This window comes from Tinamus guttatus, unplaced genomic scaffold, assembly GCF_059628265.1.
Source record: "Tinamus guttatus ecotype Peru unplaced genomic scaffold, ASM5962826v1 Tinamus_guttatus_pri_ptg000229l, whole genome shotgun sequence".
NCBI lineage: Eukaryota > Metazoa > Chordata > Aves > Tinamiformes > Tinamidae > Tinamus > Tinamus guttatus.
The window spans coordinates 607,110-623,971 of NW_028288763.1; positions in this window are offsets into that span (position 1 = coordinate 607,110).

Below are 16,862 nucleotides of genomic sequence, written 5' to 3' on the forward strand. Positions count from 1 at the left end.
TATTCCTCTTACCCGTCATAGTGCGGAAGGCACACATGAGGCAGGGAGAATTGCAACAACAATCCTGCTTTACTCTGACACTGGAGAGGGATCTGCAAAAACAAACATTCATTTTATTAATTTAAAATACAGAGCTTTCAGCACCGTGGGGTTTAGACCTGTGTCATACTTTAGTAAAAATAACTGTCTCATCTGATTTGGCCAGTTCCAAACCCCACCACAACCAATGCGCCGACTTGTCTTCTATGGGTGTCACATGAGTGATACTCAAAGTAACTGCAACCCAGGCATTAAATCCACTGTGACCATCGCTGACACACACTTTGCTTTTTCCAGCACTGAACATAAGATGACAATTTAATCCTCACATGAAGATAACAGTAACACAGCTGGTACAACAGTGTGCGAAGACTTCAGCCTCACAGGTCTTACATTTGCTCTTATAGCTTTGGAAAAGAATCACCTGTAAAATATGTGAGAACCAAGATCTCAGTGTGAGCCAGCCAATTAGAATAAAATAACTGAGCAAAAAGTTCAGATTTCAAGCTCCACAGGGAAGACAAAGTTACATTTTTGCCTACGCATCACGCAAACACACGGCTGGTGCCTAGTAAATATGCAGAAAGCTACTGCAGGTAGAAAGATGATGATGAGGTGGATGCCATGCTCAGAGCCTGCACTTGTCCCACGGCAGATTTCCTCCCTTTCCAGGTTACTCATGTAATGCTTACTTAACTTTGCACCCTGATGGTTCCTGGTGCCGCAAAACCCCCCCAAAATAGATGTTCTCTTGGCACAGTAAATTGTGGAAATGCTGCACGAGACCCTCATTCCTGGGATTAACAGCCCATGTACTCCATTGCTAGTAGGACTTGAAACTGGAGATCAAGATACACAGTAGGTTTCTAGCTCAAGTCCTTAACCACCCTGTGTGGGTTACCCATGCTAAGAAAGCCATAGCGCCCCTCCAGCCCCATGTCCATGGGGCTAAGGGAGCCCCATGGGCATTGGTGCAGCCAACCTGGGTGGTGATGCGCATGGTGAATGCGCTGGGAGTCCCTACAAGGCTTGGTGCGGTGTCCCAGGGCCTCTGTGCGAACAAGTGCATGGGAGCACGCCGGGCCTTGGTGTGGCCCCCTGGGACCTCTGTGCACATGGGACTGGGGGATCCTTATGGGCCTTTATGCGGACCCATGGAGCCTCCATAAGCACAGTGCCGGGGGGGCTCTATGGGCCTTGGTGAGGTCCTCTGTGCACGAGCCCCGGGGGGTCCTATGGGCATTTGTGTGGTACCTGAGGCCCTCCATGCGCAAGGGTCTGGGAACTCTCTATGGCCCTTCGTGTGGCTCCCCGGGACCTCAGTGTGTACGGGGCTGGGGGGGAGCTATAGGCTTTTGTGCAGTCTCCCGGGGCCTCCATGCATATGGGGACAAGTAGGCCTTCTGGGCCTTCATGTGGCCCCTCGGGGCCTCCATGCACATGAGTCCAGGTGTCCCTACAAGGCTTCATGCAGACCTCTAGGGCAACCGTCCACAAGGGGACAGGGGAGATTACAGGCCTTGGTGCATATTCCTGGGGGCCTCTGTGCATGCGGGACCCTGGGAGCTGGTGGGCTTTCGTGCAGCTCCCCGGGGCCTCTGTGCGCATAGGATCAGGAGGCTCTACAGATTTCATGTGACCCTCCTGGGGCCTCCATGCACACGGCACCAAGGCAATCCTATGGTCTTCATGCAGCCCCCTGGGGCTTCCATACAAATGGGGCCATGGGGGCCCTATAGGCCTTGGTGCGGCATCCCTGGACCTCAGTGCGCATGGGCCCAGGTGTGCCCTACAGGCCTTCGTGTGGTTCTATGGTGCCTCTATGTGCACAGGGCCGGGTGGGCCCTACAGGCTTTGTGCATCTACTCAAGGCCTACACACCTTGATGTGGCCCACCTCAGCATCCATACGCACAAGACCCAGGGTGCCCTATGGACTTTCATGCGGTGCGCCGTGGCCACCATGACATGGAGGCCAGGGCTGTCTTAAAGACCTTGGTGCAGAACCCCACTACTTGGGTGCGCAGGGACCGGGGGGTCCCTATGGTTGTCATGCGGCCCTCAGGGACTCCGTTCGCATGGGGCTGAGGGAGTGCTATGGGCATTTGTGTGGCCCTCAGCTCCTCCATGTCCATGGCACCAGGGAAGATGTCACCAGCGAGTGTTTCTGTGGCCTGCTGGGGTGTCAGTGCACATGGGGACATTGGAGACTTGGGGGCCGTTTTACAGCCTTTGGGGGCCTTTGTGTGCACGAGGTTGGGGGGGGCACTATGGGCTTTTGTTCAGCTCCCCCAAGGCCGCTGTGCACACTGGGCTGGGGGCCCTACAGGCTTTCGTGCAGCGTCCCGGGGCATGTGTGTGCACTGGGCCAGTAGGGCCCTACAGGCTTTTGTGCGGCCTCCAAGGGCCTCCGTGCGCACTGGGCCGGGGGATCCCTATGACTTTCATGTGGCCTCCTGGGGCCTCCATTTGCATTGTGCCAGGAGGGCCCTTAGGAATTTCATGCGGCCTCTGTGTGCACTGGGCACTGGGAACCTTAGGGATTTATAGCGGCCTCCCGGGGCCTCTGTGCGCACAAGGCCGTGGGACCCTACGGGCTTTTGTGCAGTCTCCCAGGGCCACCGTGTGCACTGGGTCGGGAGGGACCCATGTGGCTTTCCGGGGCCTCTGTGCGCACTCGGCTGGGGGCCTGACAGGCTTTGGTGCAGTCTCCTGCGGCCTCTGTGCGCGCTGGGCTGGGGGGTGCCGCATGGGCTTTCTTGTTGCCTCCCAATGCCTCCATTCATAGTGCTCCAGGGGGGCCCTATGGGCTTTCATGAGGCTTACTGGGGCCTTCATGTGCACTGGGCTCGCGGGGCATTACAGGCTTTCATGCAGCCTTGTGGATCCCCTGTGCGTAGTGGGCCGGGGGGGCCCAAAGGCCTTTCGTGTGATCTGCCAGGGACACCGTGCGCAGTAGGCCTGGGGGGCGCTAGGGGCATTCGTGTGGCCTCCCAGGAACTCCACGTGCACAGGGCAAGGGAGGCCCTACAGGCTTTCGTGTGGCCTCCTAGTGCCTCCATGCGCACTGGGCCGGCGGTACCCTATGGGCTTTCGTGTGGCCTCCGGAGCCTTGATACACACTCTGCAAGCGTGGACCTATGGGCTATCGTGTGGCCTCCAGGCAGCATTGCCTGGACATGGGTTAATGTGGCACAGAGGCCTGAGCGATGTCACAAGCACAGCCAAGCGCCTTGACCTCACACTGCTCAAGGAGGCTCACAGGCCACAGTGACATCACAGCCGTAAGCCTTTGGCTCACACTGTCCAGTTACAGGCCAGGATCCCATTGGCCTTTTTGGCCATGAGGGCACATTGCAGCCTCAGAGTTAACTTGTTGTCAACCAGTTAGGCAGAGATTCCAGAGCTATGTCACCAGCACAGCGCACAGTGTCGGCCTCAGGCACAGAGGACACAGTGACATCTCAGTGATAGCTGGCAGCATCAGTCTCACACTTTCTAATCAGGCACAGAGGCCATGGTGATGTCACAAGCACAGCCACACACTGCCCAGTGAGGCATATACCTATATGTGATGTAACTGTGATGTCACGAGTACCACTAGTAGCATTGACTTCAGCCTTCCCAATGAGGCACAGAGGAAATAAATAGTGATGTCCCAAGCGCTGTTAGGTCCATTTATTTAAAACTGCCAAATAAGGCAAAGAGGATACAGCAATGTTAAAAGCAGAGCCAGTACCTTGGCCTCACATTGGTCAGAGAGGCACACAGGCCTTGGGTGACGTCGCAAGCAGAGCCAGCAGCACTGGCTTGACACTGTCCAATGAGGCACAGTGGCAATAGTGATTTCACAAGCACCACCAGCAACGTTCACAATTTTCCCAATGAAGCACAGAGGCCACACTGATGTCAAGGGCACAGTCGGTAATATCCACCTCACGCTGCCCAATGAGGCACAAGGCCATAGTAACTTGAGAAGCACAGCATTGCCCTCAAACTTACCAATGCGTAACAGAGGCCGGTACGGTGACATCACATCCACAGCCGGTAGCATTGGCCGGACACGAGTCAATGTGGCACAGAGGCCAGAGTGATGTCACAGGCACAACCGGCATCCTTGCAGTTGCCCTGCTCAAGGAAGCACAGAGGCCACAGTGACATCAGCATCACAGTTGTCATCCATTCACCTCACACTGTCAAGTCAGGCACAGGGGCCACAGTTAGGTTGCTAGCACAGCGCACAGACGGCCTTTACGGTGCCTAATGAGGCACAGAGGCCTTATTGAGGTCACAAGCACAGCCGGCACCATTGGTCTCAGGCTGCCCAGTGAGGCAAAGAGGCTATAATGAAATCACAGAAACGCTACCCAATGAGGCACAGAGGGTACAGTGAGGCCACAATAACAGCCAGCAGCATTGGCCTCATGCAGCCCAAGGAGGCACAGAGGCCATAGCGACGTCACAAGCAGAGCCAGGAGCATTGGCCTGACTCTGCCCAATGAGGCATAGAGGAAATAGCAATGTCCCAAGCACTGTCAGCAGCATCGACTTCAGACTGCCCAGTGAGGAACAGGCGCCACAGTGACGTCACAAGCACAGCTGGTAATATCTGCCTCACGCTGCCCAATGAGGCACAGAGGCCATAGTGACTTTAGAAACACAGTCGGCAGCATTGGCTAGACATGGGTCAATGTGGCACAGAGGTCAGAGTGATATCACAAGCACAACTGGCATCCTTGCAGTCACACTGCTCAAGCAGTCACAGAGGTCACGGTGACATCAGAATCACAGTTGTCATCCATTCGCCTCGCGCTGTCCAGTGAGGCACAGAGGCCATAGTTGCGTTACCAGCACAGGGCACAGCACTGGCCTCACGGTGACAAATGAGGCACAGAGCCCTTAGTCATGTCACAAGCCCAGACGACGCCATCGCTCTCAGGCTGCCCAATGAGGCAAAAAGGCCATAGTGACATCACAAACAGAGCCAGCAGCTTGGCCTGAGGCTGCCCAATGAAGCACAGAGGCAATAGTGACACAGGAAGCACCACCAGCAGCCTTGGCTTCAATCTTTCCAATGAAGCACAGAGGAAATAGTGACGTCTAAAGCACTGTCAGTAGCACTGACTTCAAAATGCCCAATGAGGCACCGAGGCCCCAATGACATCACAAGCACAGCCAGTAATACCCGCCTCACGCTGCCCAGTGAGGCACAGAGGCCACAGTGAGTTGAGAAGCACATCTGGCAGCATTGGCCTCAAACTGATCAGTGAGGCACAGAGGCCACAGTGACATTACAAGCACAGCTGGAAGCATTGGCCTCAAACTGATCAATAAGGCACAGAGGCCACAGTGACACCACAAGCACAGCCAGCACCACTGGTTTCAGGCTGCCAAATGTGGCAAAGAGGCCATCGTTACATCAAAGGAACAGCTGGGAGCAAGAGCCTAGTGCTGCCCAATGAGGCATAGAGGCTACAGCAAAGTCACAAGCACAGATAGCAGCACTGGCTTCCAGCCGCCCAATGAGACACAGAGGCCATAGGGACGTCATGAGCACAGCTGCCAGCATTGGCCTGACTCTGCCAATGAGGCACAGTGGCAGTAGTGATGTCACAAGTGACAGTAGCATCATCGACTTCAATCTTCCCAAAAGGACATAGAGGCCATAGTGATGTCAGGAGTATAGATGGAAGCATTGGCCTCACGCTTCCCAGTCAGTGACAAAGGCCATAGTAACCTCACAAAATCAGCCAGCATCATGTGCCTAACGCTGTCCAGTGAAGCACAGAGGACATAGTGATATCACAAACACAGATGGTAGCATTGGCTTCACGCTGCCCAGTCAGACACAAAGACCATATTGACCTCAAAAGCTCAGCCAGCAGCATCGTCTTCACGCTGTCCAGAGTAAAAAGCACAGCCAGCAGCATCGTCTTCACGCTGTCCTGCACAAAGCAGGAGACCAGGACCAGCCTATGGAGTTTACACCCTTAGGAAGTGGTACTCCTATTGCTCACACTACTCCCAGTGTAACTCTACTTGCAAGTCGCTGCAAATAATTTTAATAATACTTTCTCTCTGCCATTCTTTGAGGCTACAGCCTGTGCTCAGGTCTGTGATGTGTGTGATAGTGGAGGCAGTCAACTCTAGAGCATGGAGAGATTCACTTTTCTCCAGCTTTCCAGGCCAAAGCTTATCCCTTGACAGCCATGACAGGACTGGTCTTGTATGGCTTTCTTACGGTTCATGCAGCCAGGGCATCTTCTCAGCCCAAGTACTTGATCATTATGGCAATTCTAACAGTGGACTTTGGAGTCCTGAATTTGCGTCTTGGCATGGCGAGCGATGCTATAAAGAGGCAGGTGAAGTCCACAAGAGTTTGGCACATTTTTTCAGAAGCTCTTTGGAAGTCATGCTAGATCTCTAGCACATGCACCCAAAACAAACAAACAAACAAACAAAAAAGGAATTCTTGTCACATTTTACCATCTAACCCCAGTGACGTTTTCACTTGAACAGTGTCCCCCTTCCTAGGGTGCCTTTTCATTGGAATCAAAACGGAAGGGAAAACGATGCCCTCTATCCCAACTCAGGTACTGCAGATTGATCCCAGTGGGCAGGGCTGGTTGGATCTGCAATATAAGAATCCTATTGTCTCTTTCCAAAAAGAAGAGACAGAGATGGGTTACAGATACTAATTGTAGTCCAGCTCTGGGCTTTCAAAGTGGCAGCATGCCCTTTGATCAGCTCCTACCACCTCTGCCCAGAAATGCTTCCTCCGCTCCCCAAAGAAACCAAAATATCCTCCCTGCACGACAAAGCAACTGGGGAAGAGACTCCCTCTGTGCCTTTTACAAGTGTTTTGTGCTCCAGCAGTGCTCTTGCAATTCCTGATGGATAACCTATCCGAGGGAGAAGGTTCTTGTCAAATTCTTGAAGTACAGCGGAAATCACAGCATCGCTGGCCAATTTGGAATCATTCTCCTTTTCCAGCTTTGGATAAAAACAATTCTTGCATATTATTATGGCAGAGGAAGTAGCGGCAGCATTCCAATTTTCCTTTTTGGTGAGAGGGAAAGCCCTGTTTTTGGCTTCCATTCCAGTTCCTACTTCTCCAGGGAAAACTATGCTCGCCACTAGCATCTCACCAAGCTGTGGAAGAGCAGGTACAGCACAGAAGTTGCTCTGGAAAGTCAAAAAATTGTAGGAACTGAAGCAACCTCCTCTACCCTGTGTGTCCTGCAGCCTGTAGGCCAGTGCCCTAAGTGCAAGAGGCTGAAGACTCGAGGAGAGGCGAAGGGGCTGGTGAGGAACACTAAGGAGCTTGGAGCTGATCCTGAGACCACGCTGTAAGTTAAGCTTGACTTTGAGAGAACACTTGTAGCTGATGTGCGGCATCTGCTCAATGCTGACTGAAGCTAAACGGAGCACATGGTGCCTGTAGCGTACAGTTGAACCGTAGTTGGAGTGGGTTGCACATGTGGGTTGCACCTCGACTCCTGGGTAAGCAGACGGTGGTAGTGCCTCTTCATGATCGTTGCTGGGAAGAAGGGCAGATGAGTTGCTTCCGTGGCTGCTAAAAGGGTATTGCCACTTTGCACTCTGGAGGCGTGCACACCAGCCCAGCTCTACTGCCTCCCCGCCGTGGGTCGGGTGAATGTGTGGGCCAAATCCTGGCAGTCGTATATCCTGCCCGCACATCTCAATGCTCAAGTTGTGATGAAGGCCTCCAGGAGCAGAGCCTGAAGCTGATGAGCACTGCATTGTAATGAAGCTGGAGGCTGTGGCTGGTGGCGTTCTTCCAGGCAGGAGGGTTGCCTGCAGCACAAGCTGCCCAGACCAGCAAGGTGTATTCTTCCCCCAGGCAGGGTTGATGTAGCAGGAGCAATGCAGTGGGGGCTGTGGCTGCAGTTGTGCTCCAGGGGCTGGCTGGTAACCCTGATTCATGGGCTTACTCCATAAGCAGGAGATGCCGTGCTCCATGCCCGGTCTCTGTGAGACGTGTCTGTGAGGGCTCAGGGAGACGACGAGGAGGGACGAGGGTTGCAGAAGGGGAGCAGCATCCCGCAAGGCTGGAGGGCAGCCGCCGGGAAGCCAGAGGAGCAGAAAGGCCAGCGCTGGCGCCGCCACCGCTTGACCGAGGGAGAGCCGTGGCCCGAGAGCCATTGGTGCTGCTGCTGCACGAAGCAGGCGCGCTGGGCTCCAGAGGTGCCCTCAGGGCCGCTTGCCCTGCGCTGGGCACCTTGGGTCCCGAGGGCATCAAGGAAGCAGGTGGCCCCTGGCGACGACACCCAACAATGGGGCTTCCCATCCCCTCTGAGGCGTGGGGGGGGCCGCCCGGCTCCTTCTATTGCCCCCTGCTCTGGAACAAACCACCCCCTGAAAGCTGCTTGCCCAAAGCTGCAGCTCTGCCCACATCCCAGGTGGCCCTGACCCTGGCTGGCCACCGGCGACCCCCAGGGGCTCCTACTTCATGGGGCAGGAGGCGTTGTGGATGCTGCGGAGGTGCTGTGGGGCCGCTCTTGGGCGGATGGAGTTGGCAAAGCAGGGTCATGGTGCCCCTGAGGGACTGCAGGCTGAGGGCCGCTGCACGGCGGGCAGGGGCCTTTAGCACCCTGTGCGGTTTGTGCTTCCTCCCTGCCTGTCCTCCTCCCGGTAAGCGGGTCCTCACAGGGAGGCTGATGCGAGCCGAGGCTGCTGTGGCCATGTGCTGCGAGTGCCGCGGAGCCCCTGCCCGCTGCCCTCCGCAGAACGGGCGCTGGCGCGAGGGCGGCCCGTGTTGTGTGGCGGCTGCGAGCGGCCCTCACGCGGGCGGCCCCTGCCAGCCCCTCACAGGCCTCTCCCAGGCCAGGTGCCTTTGGGGCGAGCTCTGCGCTGCCTGCTGCTCTGGGTCCAGCTCTGCCCGCGCTCGCTGCTTGCTCCGCAGAGGCTCCTGGGCCCAGGTGCTCTGCTCCTTGTCAGCGCTCACTTTGCAGCCATGGTGCCTGCTGCAGCATCTTCTCCCCTTCCCACTCTGCTGCTTATGTTCTTAGGTACCTGTACACGTATCTCCTTCTTTCCTTCTTGGCAGTTCCTACCGCAAGCCTGTGGCATTTTCCACATTTAACACTGCCAGAGAGAGTCCGTGTTAGTGAGAATTAGTCGGCGAGAGCCGCGACTTGGAGCGGGAGCCTCCTCTGCGGTGACTCAGAGTTTGCTGTCATGTTACCAGTTAAACAGACACAAAAACCAAAGCCGAAAACGAGCAAGCAAAAAAAGCTAGGAATCAACCCAGAGAATATTTGTATTTGGGAAAAAGTTCTATTGATGAGGGCCTTCTTCAGGAAATACCAAGAGGTGCAAGGAGGTGTCAGCATGACACGCGCTCATCCACAAGAAAAGGTTAGGTAGGTCAGGAGGCTTAACAACGTTCTGGGGAATCTTTGGGGAGTATGAGAGGTTGGTGAGCTCCAGAGCTCTGGAAAAGTCCCTTGAGCAATAGCAGGTGTGCAAAGAGTGACCTGGAAGAAGCAGAGGGTCCTGAGAGCCAGCAGAGGCTCCACAAGGGACACGGCTCTGGGTAAAGAAGCACCAGATCCTGTTAGTAAACTCTTGTCTTAAAGCAGGGGCAAAGGGCCAGTCTTTGGCCTTGGCCAGAGCTGGCTAAACTGTCTGGGCAGGGTCTCTGTCTTCTGCAAGCGTCTCTCAAGAAATACAGCTTGTGAGTGCTTGAGACAGGCCTTTTTTACTTCAGGTTGTTCAGGAAAGAAGGCTTCAGCAAGGCCCGTGCATGTGTGCGTGCATGTTTCAGCCAAATGGAACCAGAAGCTTGTGGCCTCACACATGTGACCTTCATGCAAGGCTTGTGAGAAAAAGTGGCTGGCTGAGACGAGAAGGGGATACCTCAGAAGCCAGCTGCCACATGGCCACTAAGGCAAGGCGTGAGTAGAGAGCAATAAATAAATAAATAGCCTTCTTTCAGAGAGCTATGCTAAATACTCCATCTGCAGGGCAAAGCTCCAGCCAGTCAGCTCTTCCTACTCGACACTGGAAAATCCCCCACTAGACATAAACTACATAAACTCATGCCTTAAAGAAGCCAGGATCTCCATCATCCTACTAAGTTAACTCTTCCCTGAAAATAAAGTTTCTCTTTTCCTCCTTTGACTTGCTTACTTTTGAATTTGCCTTGCTTGTGTGAATGCAAAGAAGTTCAATATCGTCTGTTTTCTAGCAGTTGTCTTTCTCTGTTACAGGGTGCAACCTGGAGCAATAAGGAGACCCTAGGAGATGGTGAGGGCTGTCTCTCCAAGTTAAAAGCAGCAGATGCAAGTTTTACCAAGTGTAACCTTTACTTCTTCAGCTGGATACTGCTGGATGATGTCTTAAAGCCTGGGACTGCTTTCACCTACAAGACAGTTCCCATTTGAAACAAACAAAAAAGCAAACGAAGAAGCAGGCAAAACAAGCCCCTTTCAGGAATTTATGTAGAGGTAAATGCTCTACTTGGCAAGCTCTAATGCGCTGGTTTCTGCAGCAATGGCACTTGCCATCGCTAATGGATTGGAGCTGCTTGGCGCTGGAAGTTCAGTGTGGCTCAACAGAGAGCTGGACAGTGCAGTGAGAAGAATGATGATGCTGGCAAAATCACAGGCACTGAGTGAGCTGGAGAAGCTCCATGTATGTGCACTGGATGTGTTTGCCAATGGGTGAGTGACAGGCCATTTGGGGAAAGGGGCGGGAGTTGGTTTGATCAGCACGAATCTTTTTGCTGTCGCTGCGTACAAAGTGGGCATGTATGGCATGTGCTATTGTGCTGGCACCTTTTGTGCTGTTGGAAAGTGTGGAGATTGTAGGACGCACAGATGGAAGCGCAGGGCGGTTGTGTTACGACCTGAGATTATTGGGATGTAGCAAAGGGTCAAGATGACCTCTAGACAGTTGCTCCTGAATTCCGCTCAAGTGTATGCACCATGGCTGGTGCCAGCAGCAGCCCTGGGCAAGCAAATGGTGTGTTCCTGCTACATCATAGGATCAGACATTCCTTTCTTAACATTTTTCATAGCTCCTTGAACAGAATAAGTTATTTACAACTGAGAAACTGTTTAGCTGCTCCCAAGGACCAGTATAATACCACGCAGACTAGAGGCCACAGAAGCAGAGCCCCAGACTTTTCTATTTAGCTCTGTTGTCTCCCTGTGGCAAAAGGTTGGTTTCCTCTGTAAAATGGAGAGCTAGCAGAGTGTCAGAAGCACAGTGGGCATCACTCTCTTGTTCAGTATCAGGAAGGTAGGTCTTGGTGGACAGCAAGGCACACATTTCACTTTTCTTGTCTGTCAAGCAAAGGGATGAGCACAGATTTATGAACAAAGGTAAAATATGAGGGAAATGTTTGGAGCCCTTGTTCCTGTTGGCTTGATTGCCGCTCAAGGGTGAAGAGAGCTGACGTTTTCATGCCTGTGCAGCTAGCTGAAGCATAGCGGGTCTGTATACAAAGTCAGCTCCTTCAGAGCTGAGAGTGGACAATCTGTCGCCTCCACAATTTGGGCCACTCTCATGTTTTGAGAAAGAGAGTAATGCAAGAAAGAGCAGCCAAGAGAGGAAATGCTTTCGGTTTGCTAGAGAAACATGCAATTTGGCATCCGCTGGGCAATTTAGCCCGTCAGTTCTTGGGAAGTAGCCTGGCAAGCGCATGAGAAACCTCCTGATGACAGAGGGATAGGAAGGCGCCTGCATCCCTTTTAACAAAGGGCTTTTGGAACTGCATCGTATTAGTCACTGCCCAAATGGAACTCTAGAGAATGGAGAGATTCCCTTTTCTCCAGCTTTCCAGGCCAAAGCTTATCCCTTGACAGCCATGACAGGACTGGTCTTGTATGGCTTTCTTACAATTCATGCAGCCAGGGCATCTTCTCAGCCCAAGTACTTGATCATTATGGCAATTCTAACAGTGGACTTTGGAGTCCTGAATTTGCGTCTTGGCATGGCGAGCGATGCTATAAAGAGGCAGGTGAAGTCCACAAGAGTTTGGCACATTTTTTCAGAAGCTCTTTGGAAGTCATGCTAGATCTCTAGCACGTGCACCCAAAACAAACAAACAAACAAACAAACAAAAACCAAGGGAATTCTTGTCACATTTTACCATCTAACCCCAGTGAAGTTTTCACTTAAACAGTGTCCCCCCTCCTAGGGTACCTTTTCATTGGAATCACAAAAGAAGGGAAAACGATGCCTTCTATCCCAACTCAGGTACTGCAGATTGATCCCCGTGGGCAGGGCTGGTTGGATCTGCAATATAAGAATCCTATTGTCTCTTTCCAAAAAGAAGAGACAGAGATGGGTTACAGATACTAATTGTAGTCCAACTCTGAGCTTTCAAACTGGCAGCATGCCCTTTGATGAGCTCCTACCACCTCTGCCCAGAAATGCTTCCCCCGCTCCCCGAAGAAACCAAAATATCCTCCCTGCGCCACAAAGCAACTGGGGAAGAGACTCCCTCCGTGAGCTGCTGCCTGCATCCTGTCACTGCCTCTCTGGAAGGAGCCAGAAAGAAAAGCAACAGCAATGCCACTTAAGCCCAGAACCGAGGACTCAAGGCCAGTAAGCCTTGCAAAAAGGCTTGTGACTATATATGTGTCCTTTTTTTTTTTTTTTTTTTTTTTTTTCCAAATTTTTAATAAATAGATAAGAGATATCTTTAAAAAGATATTGTGCTGGTGTCCCACTTATCAATGGCTTTGCGCTTTGTTTTTCCCAGGAAAAGAGCAGCGGGACAAGAAATCAGGTTTTGCACTTCTTTCTCCTGTGCTGGTTGATCCTCGTTGGAGAGTTCACTCCTTCACTAGGTAAGGGTATGTTGCTGTGTGCTCTGCTTTTATGCTTTTTTCTTTTTTTCTGCGAGTCTCTGTATTTCCCCTCTGGGAGCAGGGGCTTCCTTGGAGAAGGAGGCTGGGCAGCTTTATTTTGGACTAAGAGTGTGGTGCAGAAGCAAGTTTAAGACAAGGATAGTGCTGGGGAAGATGAGCAGTTGCACTGCAGCCGTGGCTGCTCCGAATGGCAGCAGTTAAGCCATTGGGCTTGACTGGCTTGCGCTTGGTTTCGTGAGCTGCCAGGTAAGAGAGGATGTTAGAGTGTTACCGGAATCAAACGTTCGTTTGTGTTCGGGGATACTCCAGTAATGGCCTTTTGTGCCTTGGAGGGTAAAAGAAATCCCTCCATTAACGTGCCCTTAGAGCTTTCTTGGGCAAGCAGCATTCTATGGAAAGGCCATTTTACACTCTTTATACTATTGGGGAGGCTGACATGGATGCCTTGCAAAAGTAAAAAGTGTATGAGTTTCACACACATACAAATGTAAATGTGCTGTTAGTGTTAAGAACTCCTAATTTAACTGTGCCGGGTCAAAGCACAATAAATCATCCTCTCGTCTTTTATTGCTTATGCTTTGAGGAGCAAAGGTTTTATCAGCATTTTCAGAGCACTCACCTTTTTTAGCTCTCTCTTAGTTTAGCTTAGCATAGATCCGCTCATGGCCTCTTTGCCAGAGGCCAGATTACCCCTCATAGCCTTGTTCTCCAGTCATTGTCTATGTAAAAGAGGTATCAGCTGCCATGACGGGAAAGTACCACTGAGGTAGATACAAGGCCAAAATTTGGGAGAAAACCAGAACAGAGTCCAAAGCAAGTGGCTGAGTGTTAAGAACTCCTTAAAATTTACTAATCAATTCAGGCAAGAATGACTAATTAAGTTAAACAATGATGAGCATTTATTTGAAAAGTACAAAGCACAGAGTGCTAAATACAATATCCCACGTTGCTCATATGACCAGATAAACCACTTTTTCCCATTTATTTTTCTGTCCCTGATCCCCAAATGTCAGTGATGTCTCCTCTGAGGCTGAAATTGATGGGATGAAATAAGTTGAATTTCCCAATAGCTGCTCCCTTCTTAAACCTTATGACCTTTAAAAAAGCAAAAAGTAATAATATTGACTTCAACCCTAAGTGGATGATACTGGAACTATTCTTAAGATAATCTTTCCTTTCTCGGCGTCTGGTGTGGCGTTCACGTGCAATGTAAGTGAAGGGAAAGATTTGAACAAGTTTACGGTGCATCTCTCTCACCTCGTCTTCCGTCCCCATTGCTTTATCTGGCTTAAAGTCAGAATAATTTTCCTGAGTTGGCCACGGAATACTTTGACAATATTTGTGAAGGAGTGTACTCAGGGCAGAGAAAAACAGGATTTTTAGTGGTTGGAAAAAGAAGATGTTCTTTGCAAAGGAGACTGAAGATGCTAAAAGCCACTGATGTGAGGTCTCTTGCCCATAAGACAAGCCATAGAAGACAATAAAAAATGAAGACAGCCCCGTTACAACTGTAATTAATGTCCAGGAGAGGCAGACACATCCCTGGCAAAAAACTAATGCTGGTCTCTTGCGAAAGAACAAGGGGACAGCGCTTTGTGGAGTCTTCTGTCTCTGAATGTTGTCCCCTTCTAATGCATTAAAACGTTCCTTCTGGGAATACCTAAATGAGGAAACGATGGGCATCTGCACAGGTATCGTAATCAAAGCCCTTTCGGCTGCTAATGCTATTGATCTCATAACGCTCACAGGTAGTGGGGATTCTTCCTTTTTGTCAGCCCTAAAGAACATAAAATTAACAAGCAGGTTCAGTAGTAACATTGCCAAACAGCACGTTAACCTTTGGAGCCTGCTGAAAGTGCCGGTGCCAGGATGAGCAAAAACTGAGAACCAGAGGTGACCATCTCTCAGCTTTGCTTCAAGATTAATCAAAAAATAGTCAATTCTGCCGAGACGTGCTTTTGGGCTCATGGCAAGGAATGTCCTTTGGAGTAAGCCGTCATCCTTGTTGAGCGCAAGCCACTTGCGGCAAATAAAGAACCAGGTCTTGTTGGTGTCCACGTTTTCAACTTTTGCTCTGCTCAGGAACCAGCTTGGAGAAGGCCCGTTGTTGTTGTGCCAGACCCTTAAGGCACAAATATCTCCCAAATCTTTCTCTGCAGTTAGCAAAAATGTATCGGTGCTTCCCTGATGGAATGACAGAAGATGTGGGTGTCGTAAGCAAAAGGCGTCACTTGTGCCATCCTGGCCAACGAGTTGAAGAAAAACATCTGCGGTGGTTCCAGCTCCTAAGCGACTGCCTGTGTACAACGTGACCGCAAAGTGCACTTTATCAAAAGGCTCCTTGTCTGGCAGAATGGGGTTCTTGTCCTCGGTGTCCTTGTCAGCCTTGTCTTTTGTCATGGCCCAGAGGGCCAAAACAAGGTAGGCTAGAAAAATTAGCACAACTGTTAAAAGGGGCACAGGGTTTTGAGTTATGGCTGCTCCCAAAGCTTTTTCCACATTCACAGCGTTGGGCATCACTATTACTTTGGCTGCCAGCCACGTGATGTTGAAAGTGACTATGTTTGACACTGTGCCTTTTACAAGTGTTTTGTGCTCCAGCAGTGCTCTTGCAATTCCTGATGGATAACCTATCCGAGGGAGAAGGTTCTTGTCAAATTCTTGAAGCACAGTGGAAATCACAGCATCGCTGGCCAATTTGGAATCATTCTCCTTTTCCAGCTTTGGATAAAAACAATTCTTGCATATTATTATGGCAGAGGAAGTAGCGGCAGCATTCCAATTTTCCTTTTTGGTGAGAGGGAAAGCCCTGTTTTTGGCTTCCGTTCCAGTTCCTACTTCTCCAGGGAAAACTATGCTCGCCACTAGCATCTCACCAAGCTGTGGAAGAGCAGGTACAGCACAGAAGTTGCTCTGGAAAGTCAAAAAATTGTAGGAACTGAAGCAACCTCCTCTACCCTGTGTGTCCTGCAGCCTGTAGGCCAGTGCCCTAAGTGCAAGAGGCTGAAGACTCGAGGAGAGGCGAAGGGGCTGGTGAGGAACACTAAGGAGCTTGGAGCTGATCCTGAGACCACGCTGTAAGTTAAGCTTGACTTTGAGAGAACACTTGTAGCTGATGTGCCGCATCTGCTCAATGCTGACTGAAGCTAAACGGAGCACATGGTGCCTGTAGCGTACAGTCGAACCGTAGTTGGAGTGGGTTGCACATGTGGGTTGCATCTCGACTCCTGGGTAAGCAGACGGTGGTAGTGCCTCTTCATGATCGTTGCTGGGAAGAAGGGCAGATGAGTTGCTTCCGTGGCTGCTAAAAGGGTATTGCCACTTTGCACTCTGGAGGCGTGCACACCAGCCAAGCTCTACTGCCTCCCCGCCGTGGGTCGGGTGAATGTGTGGGCCAAATCCTGGCAGTCGTATATCCTGCCCGCACATCTCAATGCTCAAGTTGTGATGAAGGCCTCCAGGAGCAGAGCATGAAGCTGATGAGCACTGCATTGTAATGAAACTGGAGGCTGTGGCTGGTGGCGTTCTTCCAGGCAGGAGGGTTGCCTGCAGCACAAGCTGCCCAGACCAGCAAGGTGTATTCTTCACCCAGGCAGGGTTGATGTAGCAGGAGCAATGCAGTGGGGGCTGTGGCTGCAGTTGTGCTCCAGGGGCTGGCTGGTAACCCTGATTCATGGGCTTACTCCATAAGCAGGAGATGCCGTGCTCCATGCCCGGTCTCTGTGAGACGTGTCTGTGAGGGCTCAGGGAGACGACGAGGAGGGACGAGGGTTGCAGAAGGGGAGCAGCATCCCGCAAGGCTGGAGGGCAGCCGCCGGGAAGCCAGAGGAGCAGAAGGGCCAGCGCTGGCGCCGCCACCGCTTGGCCGAGGGAGAGCCGTGGCCCGAGAGCCATTGGTGCTGCTGCTGCACGAAGCAGGCGCGCTGGGCTCCAGAGGTGCCCTCAGGGCCGCTTGTCCTGCGCTGGGCACCTTGGGTCC